The sequence below is a fragment of the Triturus cristatus genome, chromosome 3_1 (genome assembly GCF_964204655.1).
Source record: "Triturus cristatus chromosome 3_1, aTriCri1.1, whole genome shotgun sequence".
NCBI classification, from domain to species: Eukaryota; Metazoa; Chordata; class Amphibia; order Caudata; family Salamandridae; genus Triturus; species Triturus cristatus.
The window spans coordinates 779,315,805-779,337,688 of record NC_140583.1 but is presented as its reverse complement, the minus strand read 5'-3'; the positions used below and the strand labels follow the sequence as shown (position 1 = coordinate 779,337,688).

Genomic DNA, 21,884 nt, shown 5'->3' with positions numbered 1-21,884 from the left:
CCAGCCATCTAAGGAATTCTACTTTCCTATCCTCCTTCGACCTGGTCGCACCTTGCCCTGATGCCCGTACAAATGTCACTGCCTGCACTCTGTCACCATAAATTTCTGACATGGATGCCTTTTTCTATGTAGAGGGCTCCGCTGACCCTTGACCGGGATCACCCCAAATAATAATAATATTTAGAACAATAATAAGAATTTTAAAGCGCTCACTGGGGTAAGTCTCTTTTTCCCATAGTTTTTTACCATCAGTATTCACTTCTCCACCATAGTAGTTTAATATTTTTGTAAGTTCCCGGCTGGGTCTCACGTGAGTACCCTTCCCGTACTTTCACTTCCTTGGGGTGCACTACTGTCACTTGGACAGCATATTCCTCTTTCGGGTACTTGTTTTATTGCTCATTAGCATATTATTACAGTCTTTTGGCTGTGTTTGGCCCCACCCTGATTTATTCTATTTTATCATAATCTTACACATGTCCCTGCATTGCTAGGTCCTGAAGAGACCCCCAGCTGTTAACGGGGTCGAAACGCCGTCGACAATACTGAAATGAAATGAAAAGATCATTTGTAAAGCTCGATAGCTACCCTGAGGCGTCCTAGCGCTGCGGACAATCGCGTGTGGAGGGACGGAGGGGACCTAGTCTGATTTGTTGAACAGCAGGGTTTTTAGCTTTTTTCGAAAGGGCAGATGATTGGGCTCTGAGCGTAGGTGGAGGGGAAGAGAGTTCCAAAGTTTAGCCGAGTTGTAGGAGAACAACCGGACCCCACATCTGGCTCTCTTGATCTTGGACACTGTGACAAGAAATGAGGAGGCTGATCTGAGCTGTCTATTGGGTTGGTAGGGAGTGATCAGAGAATGGTTGATGATGGCGCCCGTTTTCCAAAAGGCTCGGTGAGCAATACACAGGCTCTTGAATAGGATTCTTAAATACTTAAATACGTAAAGCGAACCATTCACCAGTCTCTATTACCATATTAGAAGGCTGTGTTCATTATGTACTAATTTGATGGTCAACTTTGTCACTATGGAAACCATTTCTCTCTGTCACAAAATGTCACGCACTGTTTTGTAGGTTCCATGTTCACTTAGGGACACTATGCACTTATCTTGAATATAACTGTGATGATTAATGTATATAAATATTCTGAATTTACAAGTATCACATTGTATATGGTCTTACTTCTCATTTGGACATCCTCCTTACCCCTGTTTATTGCCATTGTGCGTATCAATATTGTTTACTGCTTAGATTTTTCCAGAGGAACCACTGTTTGTGGTTATAGATTATGTACCCTGGTTCCATGTGAGTAGGGTGTCCCTTGCTTTCCTTTACACGAGTCTTAGGTGTTAGAGCTGTGTGGATGTTGCAAATGGCATTATTAGGGGACATTCAGTGCTTGTTGATTGTGAAAATCCTTTGTTTGTCATACTTAGGCATACAATGGCAGTCAGAGTATGGTTATGGGTGCTGGAGCTTTATGCTATGCTGTGCTTTTTGAAATTGGCATCTGTTGAATTGCTGTGTGATGGTGGAGCGTTACACTGGCCTCTTGCATTGTTGTGAACAACCTGTCCTCTTTTAGTGCTGTGTGGTGGGTGACACAGAAGTTGCTCACATTGTTGTTATTTGGTTATCTCTATGTTTTATTTATTCTATTTCTGTATAATGTGGACTTAGCCCTGAAGGGTTTTCAACGCTTTATGCAGAGATCACAGAGTTAATTGGCGAGAGATGCCGGTGACAAACACACAGATAGACGTTTACATAAACATTGTGGGCATAGGACATATTCATTGTCAGACTATCAGCATTGGATGCTTACATTTACTTGGGCAAGGTGGACATCCGCAGTCCAAGCCAATAAAAACCCACCAAGTATAGGGAGGCCAGGTTGAGACTAAGAAGGAATAAGGAGAGGACAATTCTTGAAGGAGGGATCTTGACCAAAAAACGAGAACCCTTTGAGAATTGTTTTCTGTGATGCACCTACAGGCAACCAGGGTGTCAAGTAACAGCTAGTGATCAACAGTTTTGAGGGCCACCTTACAAGGGGATTTCATTCTACTCATCAAATGTACCTCCTCAGATGGAATGTTTACTTCAGTGTGTACAATATTGAGGGCTGCAAGGTTTTTGGGGGAGTGTATTGAGCACCAGGTCTTTTCTTCTTTCCTCATTGTGTGCAGATTCATATTCAGGCCATGAGAGTGCCTTGGAACATTGGGATTTGGAGTGACTGTCTACTAACTACACAGGGCTGCCTGAATATGAACAATGGTTCTGAGAGTGGAGCTGTAATGCTAAGGAAGCTGTGAATGTCATCTGTTGGGCAGAGGTGAAGACTGGAAAGGAAAGGTTTGGATGGAACATTTTCAAAGAATCCGGGGGTGATCGTCGAATGTCTGGTTTGACCTTTATATGGGGAATATTAAGATATGATGCTACAGGACATTGAAGATTGGTCATTGCAAACAAATATGGAGAATTGAAAGTAGTCAAGATATGGGGTTCCCTATGGGGTGAGATCCAGATTACTGCTAAAATTACCGATGGGTTCAGAGATGGGAGAGGTTTGGTGAGGAGAGGATTAGAGGTTCAGTAGAAGACAGATTGTGTGCAAAAAGTAATTTTATACAATAATAATTTCATATAACACTATATAAATAAAGAATAATAGCATTTTGTCACAGCCAGGGATGTGGAGTGCGTAGGAAAGAGTAAGAGGTGAGTGGTGAGGGATTCAAAGGTAGTCGTGAAGCAGGGTGCAGACTGGCAACTAAGACATCGGGGAAGAGCGACAATAGAACCCTGGTTTTCATATGTTTGTCATGGGTGTTGATGTGAATAAGTTATGGAGAGAGTCTTTGGGCATGTTTACCTTTGTAGAGTCATTTTAATGTGAGGATAGAAGGTTACAGGGACAATATAGTAACTCGCATGTGGCAATCTCGTTATGACCGGTGATATAGGAGTTTCTGTGGGCTATCTGCCCAAGATCAGAAAGGAAAACAGGATCCGAAATAGCAAATCAGTAGGGACCTACAAGGTGGGCACCTAGCACCGGACTCCAAAAACTGCATTATCTAAAAAGCCATCACGACTGACACCACTGACTGCCTGGCTGACAAGCTCAAAAGAAAGCTCTGGTGTCTCTCTGTACACCCAGAGACTGAAGAAGAAGAAGTGGAAAAAAGAGAACACAAGGCAAGAGGCCTTCACCATCTATGCAACAAGAATCTGGAAAGAGATGCTTGTATCCAAAAGGATAACCACAACGCTGTTCCAACTCAAGAAAGGGCTGGGGGCACACCTCTTCAAAGAACACTGCATCACAACGCAGCTCCCCTGTCCAACCACTAATTGAGTGTACCATTGTCTTTCACCTCCTACAGCGCTCCACTGCCATTTGACTAGGTTTGCAAAATACACATTAAAAACACATACAGACAAGCATATATTTGGGCATCAATTGCCAGAAGGAATAACAGAGGGGACACCTAACTTCTAATCCTTTGGAGTGCTAACACTGCTCACCTGTTCCCTCCAGGACTAGGAAAAGTGATATACAACTGTAAATGACAGAATTACAGAGACAAACAGTAGAAGAGAGGTAGAGGTTTGGAGCATGCTAGGACTGATTAAGTGAAATAGATTTAACAGAATAGATGGTGAAGAAATATGGGACAGATGGAAACCAATCAGTGGAGCAAGCTACACAGCAAAATACTATAGATGCACATCAAAGAAATTAAGCGCATAGATAGTAGGTGCCCTCAAAATATAAATCCTTTCGAGTTGTTCACTACTAGCGCTACTACAGTGTTGCGTTTGGTGGCGGTGAAAACTCTTCAGTATATGTGATTAGTGATGTTGCATTCGCCCGTCAAACTGTTTGGTGATTTTGATGCCTCTTTGGTTGCTGACTGTGGCAATGTCGGACCCTCTTACATGTTATTATTTGTAGGTTGTTGCAATTGGAGATTTGAGGGATCCCTCGACATGTTCTGCTGGGTGATTTGAAAACCTCTTTGGTTGTTGCAAGAGCTGATATTTTGGTATATAGCAGTGCTGTTTTGGTTGATATTGTGACGTCATGTGTTCAATGAGTGGAACATTTGGGGCCTCCCATTGGGGAAATTTGGATGATGTCAGAACATAAAGGGTTATAGCGATTTCTGGGCTGCGATGGGTGACATTAAAGCCTTTTTGGTTAATAGTTCGGGGGGAGCAGGTCCAACACCAGCTCCCCCTGACGTCTCTGCCTTCCTGAGGTCCCTCTAGCGATTGACCGTTTTTTCCCCGCCTCCCTCCTCCAGCTCTGTGACTTGTTCTGCGCCTCTGTTGTGTTTTTCCCCCCAAAGGTCATTGTATTTTACTTTGGTTACTGTTTTTTGTTGTTGCTGCCTCTCCCCTCACTTGTCAGCCTGCATCCCTGTTGCCAGTCAGCCCCCACTGCGCCGCACCATTTTTCGGCCATTTTTTGCCGACACCTCCTGCCTCCCAGCGCCCAACCCACCCCCAGGACCTACTTAAAGGAGGCCGCTGTATGGCCGCGCAGTGGACGCATGCAGCAGGCACGCCAAAGGTAAGCCCATCTTCGCCTTGACCACACCAGTAACCTTGGCTCCTCTGCCCTTCACCAGAACACTGCTGACAAGCAACGGTCCCTCAATCCCGGGAGGAAAACCAACTGCTGCAGCGCTGCACCTAGAACCGCAGGTAGGACATTTTGCCTGCCAGCACTGTTGCTTCACCTGTGACTCCCATACCCGTGAGACTCCGTCCCAGCCGACACCCGCCCACAGGTCAACATTCCACTGCGCGCCGCTCAACATCTGGTCCCTCTGCAAGCATGCCACAGAAATCTGGGACACCATCCTCACCCTTGCCCCCGACATTATGTTCATGCCCCCTCATCAACTCCTGACATCATAACTGCGATGCTCCTTGGTTACAAGATGCTTCCACTCAGGCAAACATGGCGGATGCATCACCATCATCCAAAAGGGCTCCCTCCAGTGCATCACCACTGAAGACCACAGTACGCCGATCATGGAACAGCTCAACGGTCAGATCAGAACAGACACTAAAACCACCTTCAGAGGAACCCTCACCTACAGACCTCCAGACCTTCATCCAAGCTTTGACAACACCATTTCGGACTTCATCGTCCCCGCTGGCAATCAACTCCAAACGCTACATCTTCCTAGGAGACCTAAACTTCCACCTCGAAGATCTCAATGACACCAACTCCGCCATCCTTCTGGAGAACATGAGCAGCATAGGCCTCTCGCAGCTGGTCACCAACCCTACGTACATCACAGGACATACTCTTGACCCAATCTTCTCCGCCAGCAACATAATTATGTTCTCTCGTGCAACCGAGCTAACCTGGTCAGACCACAGCATCGTCCATTTCACCATCACCGGCTCTCTAGAACCCCAGCCCAAATCGCCCACCCAGCCTCGCCAAAACTGGAGCAGAGTCACCGAACCCCTCTAGAGCTCTGCCCTCAAAGAAACCAAGCTCGACCTCTCCAACACCCTGGAACGCAAAGTCGAGAGCTTCTCAAACTGGATCTCCACCGCTGCTGACTCCATACCCCTCATTAGAAACACCACGAGCAGCAGCACCATCAAGCACGCCAGCTGGTTCACTCACGAACCGCTGACCCTGAGACGCAATTGTAAGAGACTAGAAAGGCATTGGTACTCCAAAAAAAAAACCACTGACCTCAGCTCCTTCCGGTACGCCCTCAACAACTACCACCACCACCTCAGGGAGAGCAAGAAGGACACCCCCATTAACAGCATTGCGGCGAGCGTGAACCACGCCAAGGAGCTCTTCAGCATCGTTAGCGAGTTCTCCTCCCAAGCCACCAAAGAGAACATGATACACCCCTCCCAGGCCCTCTGAAACAGCCTGATGGACTACTTCCACCATAAGATCATAGACATCTACAGATACTTCGACCCACAACCCACCGACCTCAATCACCCCTGCACATCAACCAACATCACCCTCGGCCACCAGCTCACCGACTGGAAACAGCTCTCGATCCAAGCAAGACACCACTACCATCATGAACTCAATCCACTCCGGGGAGCCCACGGATCCCTGCCCGCACCACATCTACAACCTAGGAAGGAAAGAAATGAGCAGAACCCTCACAGAGATCCTCAACTCTTCCATCACCACGGCCACCATCACTGCTGCATGAAAGCATGCGGAGGCCAAGCCACTCCCAAAGAAACCCTCTGCCGACTGTAGTGAGCTTAATAATTACCGCCCCATCTCGCTATTCCCTTTCCCTACCAAGGTCCTGGAGTAAGCCATCAACCGCCAGCTCACAGAGTACCTCAAAGAAAACAACCTGCTTGATGCCTCCCAATCCAACTTCTGATCCAACCACAGCACAGAGATCGCCCTGATCGCAGAAACAGAGGAAATCAGATGCCTCCTCGACCAAGGTGAGACAGCAGCACTCATCCTCCTTGACCTCTTGGCGGCCTTCAACCCTGTCTCCCACCCCACCCTCATCATCCGACTCCACAACATTGGCATCCAAGGCAATGCCCTCACCGGCCAAACTCAGAGCATCCATCTATCTCCCTTTCACTCTGTACACCAAAACATCATCCTGCGGCGTACCCCAGGGCTCCTCCCTCAGCCAAACCCTCCCCGACACCTACATGACCCCGCTAGCAGACATCGTCCGCACCCACAAACCCAACATCCTCTCATACGCCGCTGATACGAAGCTCATCTCTCCCTCACAGAGGACCCTGATATCCCCGGGGCCAACTTCCGAAACACCATGTCCAACTTCGCTATCTGGATGAAATCCAACTGCCTAAAGCTCAACTCGGACAAAACGCAAGAGCTCATCTTCGGGATTAAGCCCTCTTCCTGGGATGCCACCTGGTGGTCCACTGAACTCGGGTCCACACCAACCCCCCCCCCCCCCGACCGTGCACACCTCAGAATCATCCAAGACAGTCAACTGAGCATGAAGCAACAAGCCAATACCCTGTCTTCTTCCTGTTTCCACACCCTCCACATGCTCTGCAAGATCTTCCGATGGAGCCCCGCCTCCACCAGGAAAACAGTCACCAAAGCCCTTTTATCCAGCCACCTTGACTGCAGCAACACACTCTATGCTGGAGCCACCAAACAACTCCTCAACCGCCTCTAGACCGTCCAGAATACCGCAGCAAGACTCATCCACAACCTCCCCAGAAGGACCAACACCACCACCCACCTCAAAAGTCTGCACAGGCTACCCGCCCAGAAAAGATGCCTCTTTAAATTCCTGACACACACCTGCAAAGCATTCCACAACTCCCGGACCACCTACATCAACCACCTCCTAACGCCTACCGACCCACCAGCCAGCTCCGCTCCGCCTCCCTCGCCTTGGCTCACATTCCCCACATCTGTCAGAACTGCTGCGGAGGTCGTTCCTTCTCCTACCCAGCCACCAAGAAACGACCTACCCCTACACCTGCAAACCGCCCCTTCACTAGAAGACTTCCAGAAGTAGCTCAAGACATGACTTTTCGACCAAGGCTCACAGAACGCCATCTCCTGGAGACCCCCTGGGGCGACAAGTTGATCTACACAAGACCAATTGATTGAGGTCTGAAGAACTGTGTTATCATACATTTATACCTCTTGAGGTGTGCATATTAATTATTGAAGTCAGAATATCGACAGAACTAAATATCAAGGATAAAATATCAACAAAAAATCAACAGGTAAGTAAATCTAGATTGTCTATTCCTAAATCCATTAATATGTAGCACGCGGTACATGTGTCTTCAAGTTACGTAGATGTTGAGTTAGGAATAGTAAATGTATGCTTCCCTATATGCACTTACCTTTGGATAGTCTGTCCTGGACATTTTTGAATGTCGATATTCTTCATTCAGCTGTACAATCATTTTTTGAGACGTTGCAAGTGAGGATATTGGGCGCTGTTGTGATGCTGCTTCCGGTGATGGAGTTGGAAATTTACACTAGTGTGCCCAATGGTAGTTGGTGGGCATGGCGACATTGGGATGTCTTGGAACATGTTTGCCTTAGTGGTTCAGAAGCGGAACCATTTAGGGCAGTTTCACTGGAATTCCTTGGTGACTGTCACGTTCCGGCCTTAGGTCATGCTAAATATGAGCTGGGACAAATCCAGGGTTATTAATTCAGGAGTCGTTGAGTAATTCAGAGAAGTAAAAACAGGAAAGATTTAACAGAAACAAATTAGCCCCCGATGTGTGTACCATGAAGGTCCTTCTGTTCCCGCCACCCCCTCCTTTCCTCCCGTCTCCGTAAACAGAGAGTGGGTTTAATTCCGAAGATTATGACAGAGAGTAGCGGTACAACAAAGCCTTATTGTGGAGACAGGCGGATTACCGCGTCAAGTGACCGAGCGGGTCTGGGACGGCTTCATCGGAGACACCGCTCCAGTCGGCGCAGTGTGTCGGAGGGTCGTGTGGTGGACGTGGCGGCCCAGCCCGTGCTCCGCGAGGGAGCGCGCCACGCGGGAGCGTGACAGGGGGGCCTCGGAGTGTCCTCGCGCGCATGGAGGTGAGTGCCTGGCCTGAGGCGCCCTGGCGGGGGAGGGCACGTGCGAACAGTGAAAGCTCCTCTGTTTCAGCTGTTCGGGTATTAATTTATTTAGGACCAGTCTGATCAATAGTCCTTTCCCGCGCTTGTCAGTCACTGACCTAAAACCTATTTCAAACGCTTTGAATCCAAGTTGGGGCAGAAGGCGCCCTCTCTGTTCTTCACCCTAATGTGCCCCTAGACAGTACTGGATACAGCTGTACTGGTATCGTAATGCGACCTGAATATGTTTTTATTCGCAATGCGCTTCGAGGCATTTCTTCAACCTTAGGCAGTGGAGCGCTCTAGGAGCAGTTTAGAGAGGATTACTCGGCGATCAGCTACAGCTCTGACGTCCCGGTCGGTGGAATGCAGGGGCGTAGCTACCTACCACCATTGAACCCTTATAATTGCTGTATATTACTAGTACCCTGGGAGCAGTCTAAGGGGCCATTTTCCTTTTTTGCACCAGGCCCCGTGGTGGCATCCATGCTAAACTACTGGTGGAATGCACTCGGCGGGCACCAGGGAGAGGTCATCAAAATGCGGCCTACTCCCTCTCAAGCAGACGCAGACCCCCTACCCCTACCCACTCCTATTTTGTCCCCCACTGTATATTTGGCGCTCGTGTTAGTCTCTTGGGATCCTCCTCAGGCAAGAGCTTGGCTTTACCAGAGCATTTGATAACGAGTGTGGCTGGGGACGAGTCAGTCACATGTAGAACCGCAGTTTGAAGTGATCGGCCCTTACCTTTTAGCCCTTCGCCTGTATGACTGACTCTTCCCAGCCCTATCAATCGTTCAGAGGTGTATCTGACATGAATGATTTTACTCAGCCCTAGAGACGTTTTAGAGTCGGCTAGAGCCCGTTGTGTGACTGACTTCCTACAAGACTACTAGCCTGTTAGTGTCCATTGTTCTGTCCCTTCATCTCTCCATCACCTCTCTTCTCTCTCACTCTTTCTGTCTCATCTCTTACACTGGAAATACTAAATTCGTGAAGTGACCTTGATCTAAACCCAGAGCAGTCACAGAAGCCCAACCAGCAGAGGCTTAACATAGGCCCCAGTGGTGCAAAGGGGAGCCCAACCCTCCAGGAGGTCCAGGCCCCAGCAGCACAAAGGGGAGCCCAATCCTCCAGGAGGTCCAGGCCACGGCCCTTCAAGGGGGCCCCCACTGAGCTCAAGGCCAAGGAATATCTGTAAGGTATGGAAGACTCGGGCGCCCCGAAAATGAAAAAATATCTTGTGTGTGCACTCAGTAAAATATTCTAAAGTATTTACTTGTTTACATGCTCTCTTGCTGTATGCACTGCCCTGGGGGCACACACTGTAAATGAAGGAATTGCTGGCAGTGCCCCGCTTGCCAGTCCCAAGATGCACTGACAATTAGACCCGTGGGCTCAGTAAAAGTTTTCGCATTTTCTCAAAATGATAAGCAAAAAACGAAACTTGTTGTTGCTGATTTTAATACTTATTATTTTCGTCATATGATGGTTTGCAACATATCCATCTCAAACATCCTTGAGACGACCATTTATATTTGTCAATGAAATCGAATGTTTCACTCCAATGATTTGAATGTCCCAATACATTTCGGGTTGAAACCCCCTCATCAGGGGTAACTGAGTTTCTCACCGGCGATTTACTGGAGATGCCAGGGGAAAACTCGAGCGTCCAGTTCCTCTCTTCTCACCCTTGACAGAACCCAGACCCTGTCTCTTTGGCACGGTCAGAGTCAGGCACTGTGTCCTCTGTAGTGTGAGAACTCGGGCATTGTCATGGCATGTTCGACCTCAGATCCTGTCTCAGCATTGTCAGAGCTCATGCGATGACCCCTAAGCTCTGTCTGAGTGCAGGACATGTCTTTGCATTGTTACTGCACAATTCTTGCCCCCTCAGCTTTATCTGAAGTCATTATTCTGATGCAGATTGATCGAGACTTTATGCTATCGCAAAGTTACGCAAAGCCTTGGTAAGCTATTTGCTTTCCAAGGCAAAACGTTTTTTCACCGGAAGGTTGCCATTTTTGAAGCACAGATAGGTCTTTGCACTCCATTGCATCAAGAGGGAATTCTATTCTTGGTACTTGGGCATTCCAATGCTACTACACATGATTATTGACGCTAAGCCAGATTTACAAAGCTTGCCAGGCCTGGCTTTGCGTAAGCAAATGCCTGCTTGAGGCAAGCACAAAGTCAGGGAAATGTTTTAAGGGGTAGATTTATCAACACTTTGTGCTGCTGCAAAGTGACACAACTACTTTAAACAACAACGGTCCCTAGAATTTTTCGAGATATATAGGAGAATAAATACAGACTTGATCAGTACTGTATTGAAGGGACTTGTCCAGCCGGACAGAGGTCAATTATTTACTTATACGTTAATAAACAAAAATTAGTACATTAATACACAAAGAGTCCTGTTTGAACAAAGGAAGATGTGCAAAACAAAAGGACACAACAGGGGCTCAGGCAAAGCACATGGTTTGTTGTAGGGAGCCAATAAAAAGTTACAAGCAAACAAATCACATAAACACCTTTACACTTTACAATGAGCTATTTTTAGCATATAAGGTGTTATTAAAGTGTCGACGGCGTTTCGATCCATTGGGAAAATACAGGGATCATCATCAGGACCACAAGTATTATGACTGTTGAATAGAGCCTGAATAACCTGGGGCAAAGGGAGGGGGAGAAAGGAAAAATGGGGGGTACAATTAAGACAATTTAAATAAGGAGATTGACTGACAACTTAGACAGGGATGAAGAAGACGTGTTTAGGTGCTGTAAATTTAAGTGAACAGAGACAGCGGCGGTGATATCTACAGTGCCAATAGAAAGTGTGTGCTAAAAGTGCATAGCGATAGAACAAGGATGTAAGCATTTGTTGCCGAATACTCGTAGGTTTAAGGATAGTGAGCAGGTGAAGGTAAACAAGGTTAACAGCAAAGTGACACAAAGCAAGGACGTGTTGATAAAGTATCTACTTTCCAATGCAAACCGTTTCTGTGCTAGAAAGTAGCCCTTAAAGTAATGCAAATAGCGTTTTGCACTTTTTTGCGTCAAGGGTGCCTCCCATGGGTGGTAAATGAGCATTCCCACTCTACCACTCAGGGTTCTTGAAGCTAAGCCCTATCTACTAAAATTGTAGACAAAGGGACAAAGAGTGTCTGGTGCTGGTTTTAAGAGGCCTGTGGTGTACAACACACATGCAACGTGTGAGAAGTTTAAAAGTTTGTCTAGGAATAGTATTTTGTACTGGATGGCTTACCTTCTAATACAAAACCTATGCAAGACGTCACTACACACCTTAGCACTATGGTCCAGAGGTGTGTGCACGGCGCTGTAGGCCACCTGTTTGTGCTCCAGTGCAGGGGAAGAGAGCAGCAGCACCCTATCTTAGTAAACATGGGGTCTGCTCTGCCCTCTCCCCAACACAGCACTGCGGTGCATTGTGCTATTCTTTAGTAAATTCCCCCCATTTTAATTTCTCATAATATTTTGAACATTAAATGTGTGCTGCACCGTACAGCACACATCCAATCTAGGAAATATAAAAAAAATTGTTTGAGTATAGAATTTGGTACTGGAAGGTTCTCCTTCCAGTACAACACCTGTGCTAGACAGCACGCACAATGGTGCAAATGTGTGTGCACCAGTAAGCCATATTTTGTAAACATGCCTCTGAGCTGCACTGTCTTCATTTCACAGCACAGCAACTTTGTAAATCTGCCCCTCTCTCTTGTGAGCACAGCGAGAGATTTAGCGCCATCTTCTCTCCACACCTTCTAGCGCCTCTGTTTTCCCAGCCCTACTCGAGCTCCTCGCGCCGCACTGTTTATAAGCAGAGGGATGAGCCGGGACGGGGCTGTGTATATATTTATACTGCCTGGGAGCCTCAAGGCCTGGCTGACTCAGCGACCCATGTTTGGTAAAGAGCATGCTTTCAGGACAGTAGAAGTTCTCTGGTTCCTAGTATGCTGACAGGACTTCACCATCGATGCAAAGGACTGGCCAATGACCTGCAGGTGTGTGAGCGAGCGCGCGTGCCACTGAGCTGCTGATTTTGTGTTTGCATGCAGGGGAGTCTGCCTCAGAACGTGAAGATACTTACTTGTCAGTGTGTTTTTGTTAATAGGTGTGTTTCTTATGTCTTAGTGTGTCGGTGTTATTTTATGTTTGTTCATGTAGCTGTTTATGGGACGAAGGCTGTGTATGGGTGTGTATTTCTTCTGTTAGTGTCCGTATTAATACATGTGTATTTGCTTATGCAGCAGTTTGTATGAAGGTTGTATAGATGTTAATTTGGTTATGTGTCTCCTTGTCTCTGTCGATAGGTGTGTATTTTCCATATGCCAGTATGCCTGTGTTCACAGATGTGTCTGTTCACTCTGTGCCTACAAATGTGTATTTTATCATACTTTATTCTGCGTCTGTCGTTGCTTGGCTGTTTGCATCTTTGCCCACTTGTTACTGTGGTTTTGTTTCTACATGTGAGTTTCCTAATGTGTCATTTTGTCATAAGTCTGGCTGCGACTGTAATGCGCCTCATTAGGTCTAGCTAGGAAGTGTGGCTCAATGATTAGAGCGGCAGGCCCTGATGCATAGGTCTAGCCCGGGACCAGGGTTCAATTCCCCGCCTCGGCGGGTCTTGGGCTCAAAATTCCACGGACCTGATAATTCTCGCCTCGGTGCCATTCCAATCATGGAGTCCCACTCTGCAACTCTGGGCAATAGCTAGCTTAATCTCCACAACGGCCCCCACAACGCTAAGGATGCCTGGCCTCCACCTTGGGGGTGCCCAGGAGTGGAGGCCTCACAGGGAAAGCCAGGATGGGTTCCACAGCGGTATTCGTACAAGCGCCTTGAGACCCTTGCGGGTGAGTAGTGCGCTATACAAGTATCAATTTACATTACATTACATTACAGCTATAGACAGCTCTAGCTGCCTGAGTGCTTAATTTGTAAAAGAATGAGTGCCAGCCCCTGAAGTTCCGTGGAGTGCGCCGAATACCAAGGCTGTGTAGTCTTGAATTCACCTTAGGCCTCCCAGTACCAGATACTCTCTGCTTCTTTATCTCACTTTTGTGGGTTTCGTTCTTTGTCCCATTATGACATTTTTTCCCACTTCCTCTTCCTTATGCCCCCCCCCCCCCCCCCCCATGTGTTTTTCTCTCTCTTGCTCTCAGGTAATGTAGAATCAGGAAAAATAAGTACCAGTCTCCAAAAATAAGTGCTGGTGGCCCCCACCGGCAACCACCGTCTCAAAATAAGCACTTTTTTGCATGATCTCATGCCTTCCATTCTTCAAAAACGTTCTGTAAGGTTTAGAAAGAGAGTGGGCTTTGGGTTATCCTACTTCAGCGAATAGCTTTCCTGTATTTATTATGGTCTGCCATCGCTTTGATGGGCTGTCCATCGAGACCATTGCATTCCGTAGATGGGTGCATGCTCCACTTTCTGAGCAGGAAGTTTGAGTTGAGAGAAGCGTGCAGAGTCTCCCCTGTGGAGAGGGTATGTTTTGTTTTGTTATGCTATGTTACATATGTTATTCACATTTGTATAACGACATCTGCCATTTATATGACTTTCTCTAAACATCCTTTGATTCTACTGATTGGTTATGTATATGGGTTGGGTTGAATGTGGTTAGTAGAGATTAGTTAAAACCCCATTTTTACTACTGGTTAATTTTGGTTGCTATGTAAGTAAGATGAGTTTGATCAAGATAAATACTTATCTCATGTGGTATGTGTATGACTAAGTGTGCATAAGGAGTTTGCTGCTTTTCGTTGTGTACAGGGTTAGTTACTCATTGCCGAGCTGTGCAGATTGTTTTGTAGACTGACATCATGTTTAGAGTTGTGTGTGTAAACGGTGGTATGTAATTGGTCTATGTTGATGTGGTGAGGAGCCAGTTCGATTTAATTGGCAGACATTGCCATCTGTGTGACATTGGTGCCTTGTTGTGCACAGGAAGGTGCCAATGTTATGTTTAGCATTTTTTATTTTGGAAAAGCACATTTTTTAGTCAATGTTAAGGTGATTTGTAATCGGTATGTCTTGTTGGATAACTAATAATAACCTGAGTATGGCATATTGGAGGTGAGTTGAGTGTGTTTGATAGATCTGTATACTGTGAACTGATAGGAAGATTGAGTGGTATATTGTGTATCTGGCAATAACTAACTATTCGCCAAACTCATGCTGCATTGCACACATATGGGTGTTATGTCAAGGAAGGCATATAGATAGTTGTATTCTCCTGTGGGAAAGAAGCAAGATAAAGCAGCCAGCACACAATCTACAAAGCAAATAGTATAAAACAGAGCAAGCTTTGGGATACAACAGTGCTGTGCGTACACATGAGCACATACATGCGTACACAGACCCCTCCCCGCCCTTAACAATATTAATGTACAGCATATTACACTCTGTTCATCTGCATACTACATCCTATTGAACAATGAGGAACACTTTACCAGAGTAAGAGGAGATCCTATCAAAGCCATTCAGACAATTATTGAGAATAGTACCACAATTAAGCTAGACAAGGGTTTTTCAGAAAGAATGAGTTTGATTTTTTAAATAAAAATCACCCTAAGACGCACCTACTAGCTAGACTTTTTCCCAAGATCCACGAAGACTTGGAGAATTCTCCAGATAGACTAGTAGTGTCAGGTTGTGGTTCTGTTTGAGAACCTCTCTGTGAATATGTTGACTTATCCTTAAAAAACATTTGTTTTAATATCTCGGGCTTTCTTTAGGGATAGCATGGATTTTATCCAACACCTCGAGGGTCTTTCCTTTGACACTAACTCACAACTGCTAGTAACTATGCTATGACTTGTAATTCAGATTCCAAAATACTTTTTATTTTAATAAAAAAGGTGTAGTCATGGGCATTGGATTCGTATTGGATCTGGCTAATCTGTTAATGGATAACTAAGAGAAGCAGCTATTTTTAGGTCTCGCCTGACCCAGCGCATGCGCTGGTCTGGCGAGACTTTTTGAGAGGGCTCCAAAAAGTGCTACCAGGCCAGCCTAGAGCTACAGTGCATGTGCGCAGGCGCGCGCGCGTGTCGCGCTTGACCGCAATTACTTTCACTTTCGCGGCCGCTTGGCATAGCCAATAGGTCTCGCTTTTGGGACCTTATAAGTATTTAGTTATGCAAATGTTGCATGGCTAAACACTTATAAGGGCCCAAAGGCGATACCCAATGCTTGTTTTTTAAAGACACCAGTCCTTTCCTTTACAACCTTAATTTGTGGGTTCATAAAATTGATGATTTTTTTTAGAGTGGATCAATCTCCAAGCTAGTGATATTCCGTTCAGCATAACCTACTGTACATGCATAATTTCTTTCTTAGAGCTCACAGTCAGAGCCTGGTATGACAAGCTTTTTACCACACTGTTTCGTAAACCAATAGAAAGGAGCTCTTTGTTAATGTATACCAGCCATCACCGTAGAATCTAAGAGGCAGTGGCGTAACGAAAGTTGAGGGGGCCCCCCTGCCATGCACAGCGAGGGGCCCTGCTCCGGATTTAATCCTAGCTATTGGGCCTGAGTACTGTGCTGAGGGGGCCCCCTGCAGCTCGCCCCCCCCCCCACCGCGGGGGATGCTGCGGGGGCCTGTGTTACGCCCCAGCTAAGAGGCAAACTACCTTCTGGTCAATTTCTGAGATTACGGCGGAATTACACTATGAATTCGAATTTCTTTAATGAATCTGGCTCTCTGATAGAGAGACTGCTTGAGAGAGGGCATCCAATACGATTACTGAAGCAAGCCCGAAAACAGGCCGGATTTACCCATAGGGAACACCTTTTGGTACATAGACCAGAAAGTGATCAAAGGTCCATCTTTTTCAGCACATTTTGTAAAACAAGCAATGTGATTAAAATATATTGTACAAACATCGGCATTTAGTGCCAAACACCGTCAATCCAACAATCACAATGACAAACCAATGTGCTCTTTTAAGAGGTGACAAAATATACGTGATACGGTTGCAAGTGACGCATTACCCAATATTACCCTACCTACTGTCACAATGGCCTTTTCCAATACTTAAGGGGCACTACAAATGTTGGTCCTGCACGACATGCAAATATTGCTTGGAGAAAAAAAGGTTCCAACATAATGATGTCACATATACTTTGAAACATTTCAGCAGTTGTAATACAAGTGACGTAATGTATGCTGTATGGTGACCCTGCAACAAAATATGTGTTGGTCAGACCACACAGAAAGCAAAGAGCGGGATCTTACAACATAACAGCCATATCAAGTGTGGCACTATACGAGCACAATTGGGCAACCACTTTATGCGCTTGGGACACACAATGAATGACATAAGATGGCCGATCTTTGACGGTGCATCTCCTAACCTACGATGCAGAACTTTCCCAACTGCATAAGCTCTACATCCATGCAAATGGATAGAGCATTTCAAATCCATTGACTTTGGACTAAATGGAACAGGTGAATGGGATCAACTGGTCAAATTTTGAATACCTAAATAACCTGAACTGTGCCAATCATTGACTTGCCCTTTATTTTGTAAGACTTTTTTCTTAATCAATACTTGTTAAACCATGCTGACAGAGTATTCTGTGTACTGGTTCCCAATTGTTTTATTTACCTTCACATTAAGTCTATAGGGGAATAGTTTTTTCCCCCATTTTCAATTTATGTATGTTGCTTCCTTACTACGGTATATTAAGTCTATGACCCCTTGTGCAGAGTATGCACTTGTGCCACATTCTGATTGGTCGTAGAGAGATTTATTTCCTTTTTGGTGCCTTTATCAATGGAACACAAGGTTTGTGTCCATCATTCCCTTGCTGCACATTTAAACTGTTTTTAAGGGTGCCAATATCAGAAAGAAATTTAGATACCTAATATTTCAAGTTATTTTTGAAAGTCTATTTTCTTTGTTCATTGTAGCAATCAAAGGGCTTTCGAACCATGTAAATTAGTGTCTTTTTTAGACAATTGTTTTGGGTATTTCCCCCCCCCCCCCCTTTTTCCAATAACCATTTCCTTGAGATTGCTCCTCATTTTTTCAAAAAATTAGCTTGTAAAATGGTCCTGCATTTCTTTTTTGAAGACGATTACGGCTGCCTCCCTGTGCCTTTTTTCCATATTTATAGATGGCTACCAGTACTCGTACCAGAGCTGTTCTCTGCAATCAGCCGAGACATGCCGTGGGTAAGATTGGTCAGCACTTCCCTTTGTCAAATCCCTTGGGTTAGCTGCTTTCTGACTAGTTATTTTTATTTTGTATTTTTTCATTAGAACCATTGATGCACTTATTACACTAAGGTATTTTCTTTGTTTATAGTGTTTTCACACAATAACCTCAATTTTTCATCAATTGGTTGATTTGAATTTCATGAGCCTTGGCACCTTTCATTTCCCTTTTGTCTATCACCAGGTGTAATATCAAAGGGTGAAGCATTCACCATCGCAGGATTTTTATTGTTAATGAAATTGTGTTTTGATTAACATGATTAAGAGTCCAGGGAAATTGACTTGCACTTGTAGAGGTGAGTCTTTCCACCAGGGCTGCAGTCATTTATACATAATATTACAGCCACTACCTTTATCAGTGGACTTAAGGGTGGTATCATTGTTCTTTATAAGTTGCTATCTGTTAGCTTGTCCTGATGAAGACCCGTGATAAATCGTTTTGAGGGCTGAAACATTAATGGTTATCTTGCTTGGCAACAATCAAATAATGGACATAAGATCTCTATACATCAGTGGATGTCTTGAAGTTTAAGATTGCATTTGTGACCGTTGCATTTTGTATACATGCACCTTATCACTTTATCACCTTTTCACCAGTACTGCGTTTAAACCAAGAGCATCATTGTTTGATTTATGTCATTTTGTAATTCTGGTTTGACCTAAATATATGATAATTTGGCTGTTGTTTTACTCTAATTGTGGGGTTTCCCTGGCTTGCAACTTGACTCCCCTTAATCACTAATGGTCCCAAATGAATCCAAAGGAACACATTTTCAATTGATATTATCAATATTTCCTCTGGTTCATAGATATAGGAGATTGCCCCCTGGTATTTATTACACCTGGCATGTTGGTGTCCATGGGAGGGTGAGCTAAAAGTTCTTAACCTTACTGGAGGTACAGGCGATGGTGGCCCTTATTGGTTGATTGGATAATCATAACATTAGACTTTGCATTTGTCGCAAACTGTACGAGTAATGAGGCAATCCTGATGTGAAGGAGATGTTGATTCAAATACTGAGCATGAAGATGGAGTGTTTTTTTGTGTGTGAGTTTATCCCTTTTTGTAATTCTTCATATTAAATTTGGTGATGTCCTGGGTTCTTGTGATGTGTTGATCCTTACAGATGTCCAATTTCAATATGAGATATGGGTCGCCTCTCAATGAGTGGCTGCTGAAATTGACTGTCTAGGTTTCGGGCAGCATGTTTTGAGACCCCCTCCCAAGGCAAGCTTTTGGTTCAACTTACTCTTCTCACCAAACACTGATTTATGTATTAGTTACTTCTATCCAGGGTGCCTAAAGAACTCTGCCCAAGCCCAACACATAAAATGCTATGAAAACGAATTCAGTTTCAGTGAACTGTTCAATGCTCTCTTCTCACTTTCATTTAATCATTTGTGTTAAAAAGGGGATTATTAGTTGGGGAGGATGTGGGTCATTCTCAAGTAACAAGTCTACAACCTTCCATGTGCTGGAAATCAAGCCTCCTGTTGTAGCATTTGACTCTCTCAGGGTAGCAAGGCAGAGTAATCCAAGGACTACTCAGGGGTGGTGGTGTAGGCTAGTATCCCATTCCACAGGCACACAACAGATAGCACCCAATAAATCACTGTTCAGTCAGTTTTTTTTCTTATAAAGCAAAAGTACTTTATTATGCACACCCTACACTTTACAATGCATTAATTTGCAAATATATACACAATGACAGGTAGAAATATCTATGATTATACACTCCTACCAGTTCACATACCTAGCAAGCCCTGAAACATAAGACCATGATAATGACACATATACTACTCACAATATAATGGGGTGTAGTTATCAAAAGTCAGGCCTACTGGATTTGCCAGCCTGACATCACATTAATAAAAGAAGAAATATGTAATGATAAGCCAATGTATCACCATTAAAACCACTAAGGTGGGTACCCTCTTACAATGGCATTCATTAATACCTGTAGTGATTCTCTGCACTGGGAAAGTTGTGTTTTGCTCCTCATGATGTGCTCCACCAACCAAGAGGGATTTCTTCAGGGCTTCTCACCTCTACATTTTGCAATTATTGGGAAGCCTGATTTTTAATACTCTCCCTCTTTGCACAGAAAATGTCTCCTGTCTGGGCATCTGTCAGGCCTTTCAGGCAGCACTCCAAAGATCCCAAGATAGAGTGCCTGTCCTTCTTGCCTGCATCCTTTGGACACTTGCAGAGCACCTGGGCCAACAGAAGTGAGGACACCCCTCTTTCTAGAGATCAAACTTCTGCATGACCAGTCCATAGACAATCCAGGGAACCCTTCAGCATCCTATTCAGCATGCCCATACCTCTGCTATGCCCCAGAGGGCATAGAGGGCAGATGCATTGGCCCTGGAGAAACAAATCCTAGTTCCAGAGTGCCAGCTGAAGTACAAAAGTCCTGGAGTCCATCCCTGCAGGAGTCAATCATTTTCCCTGGGCATTTTTCCATGGTCACATACACCAGGTCCAGACTGTTCTAAAACGTCTTTCCCTTCTGCACGGGTATTTAAGTGGGGGTGGAAAGTTCCAGAAGGTAGACACCTCTGCCCAATCCTAGGGTAACACATCATAACTCCACTCTTGCCCCAACAGTCCAGCACATTATTTTGGGAATTTTCAAGTTGGGGCCATCAAGAGGTGTTTTGAAAGACCTTCTCTGAGATCCTAAGCCCTGCCCCAACTACCTCGGCTGCCTGGTCCCATCCTTCCAAAACTTCAAAGGGCATCCCTGCCTGTAATTAGCTCCAGGGGTCTGGTTACCATAGTTTGTTTCTATGGGGTTGAATAATAACCTTCCTAGACCAAGTGTATTGTGAAAAGTAATTATCACATGCATATTCCGTCCCTTCCTTTCCTTTTTATGAAAAAGGCCCAAGCATTTGTTAAAAGGCCATGTTGTGTTGGGAGTCCTTTATGCCTCCAGCTGGTCAGTAGAGTAATTAAAAAGGCCTAGCAGAGGGAACAAAAGCCTAGAATCTAATTAGAAGCTGAGAAGCTGAACCATGGTCTTGCGCTGTACCCCCTGCTGCTGCAGAATAGCTCCGTGTGACTGCTGCATCGCGGGCAGCCCTGAAGCTGCCAGTTCCAGCCCCACTCCTGAAGTCAGGTGACCACCTGTTGGTCTCAGCACTGTGTTAGCCAGTAATTGTTTAGTTTTAATTTGATGTCTGTAAAACCTTTTTCTTTAGCTTAATTTTAGGCAGTAATTGTTTAGTTTTAATTGGTATCTTTAAAGGTTTTTCTTTGGTTTACTTTTTGGGACTTCTTATTTTTTAGCAATTTGCACCATTTACAGCCGTTTTTCCTGCTCCCGCCGTTCTTAGCTTGTCACCCTCTTGCCTCCAAGTCAGCCCCTCCTACCTCCAAGGACTTCTTATGGAGGCCGCTTCATGGCTCCAGTGAGTAGCCCTTGACTCCTGATCTTCTGCTGCTCCCCTGCTGCTTCTGCATAGCTTTGTGTGACTTCTACATCATGCGCAGCCCCGAAGCTTCCAGTTCTGGCCTCACTCCTGAGGTCAGGTGACCACCTGTTGGTCTCAGCACTGTGTCAGCCAGTAATTGTCTAGTTTTAATTTGGTATCTGTAAAGCTTTTATCTTATGTTTACTTTTGGGACTTCTTATTTTTTAGCAAGCTGTGCAATTTCCTGCCGTCCCCCCCCCCCATTCCCAGCTCATTGCCCTCCCACCTCTCAGCCAGCCGCTCCCAACTCCCAGGACTACATTTGGAACCTGCTGCACAGCCATGCCGCTGACGGCCGTAGGCGCACCAAAGGCAAGCCCGTCTGTGCCGATACATGCCAGATACACTGGCCCTCCGCAATCCTACAGGTTATCCATCGCAGACCTTTGCGCCCTAGACCCCTGTCATAACAACAACTGCTGCCTCTCATCACTGCGCTCCACAGCAGGACCTTTCAACTGCCTCCGCTGCCGGTTCACCTCTACCCCAGCACCAACTACCATCGCAGCAACCAGCGCCATGTCAGCCTTGGAGGCTAAGAT

At 45.5% G+C, this 21,884-nt stretch overlaps 1 protein-coding gene across 1 annotated transcript in view; it reads left to right on the top strand.

Annotated features, from left to right (window-relative positions):
- Positions 1-8,474: 8,474 nt before the first annotated feature.
- The window catches only part of LOC146861012 (bestrophin-1-like), a 304,635-nt gene continuing 291,225 nt past the window's right edge, over positions 8,475-21,884 (top strand). Inside the window, exon 1 of the mRNA XM_085644975.1 lies at positions 8,475-8,589. The gene's annotated coding sequence lies outside the window, so the exon portion shown is untranslated. The remainder of the gene's footprint in view (positions 8,590-21,884) is intronic.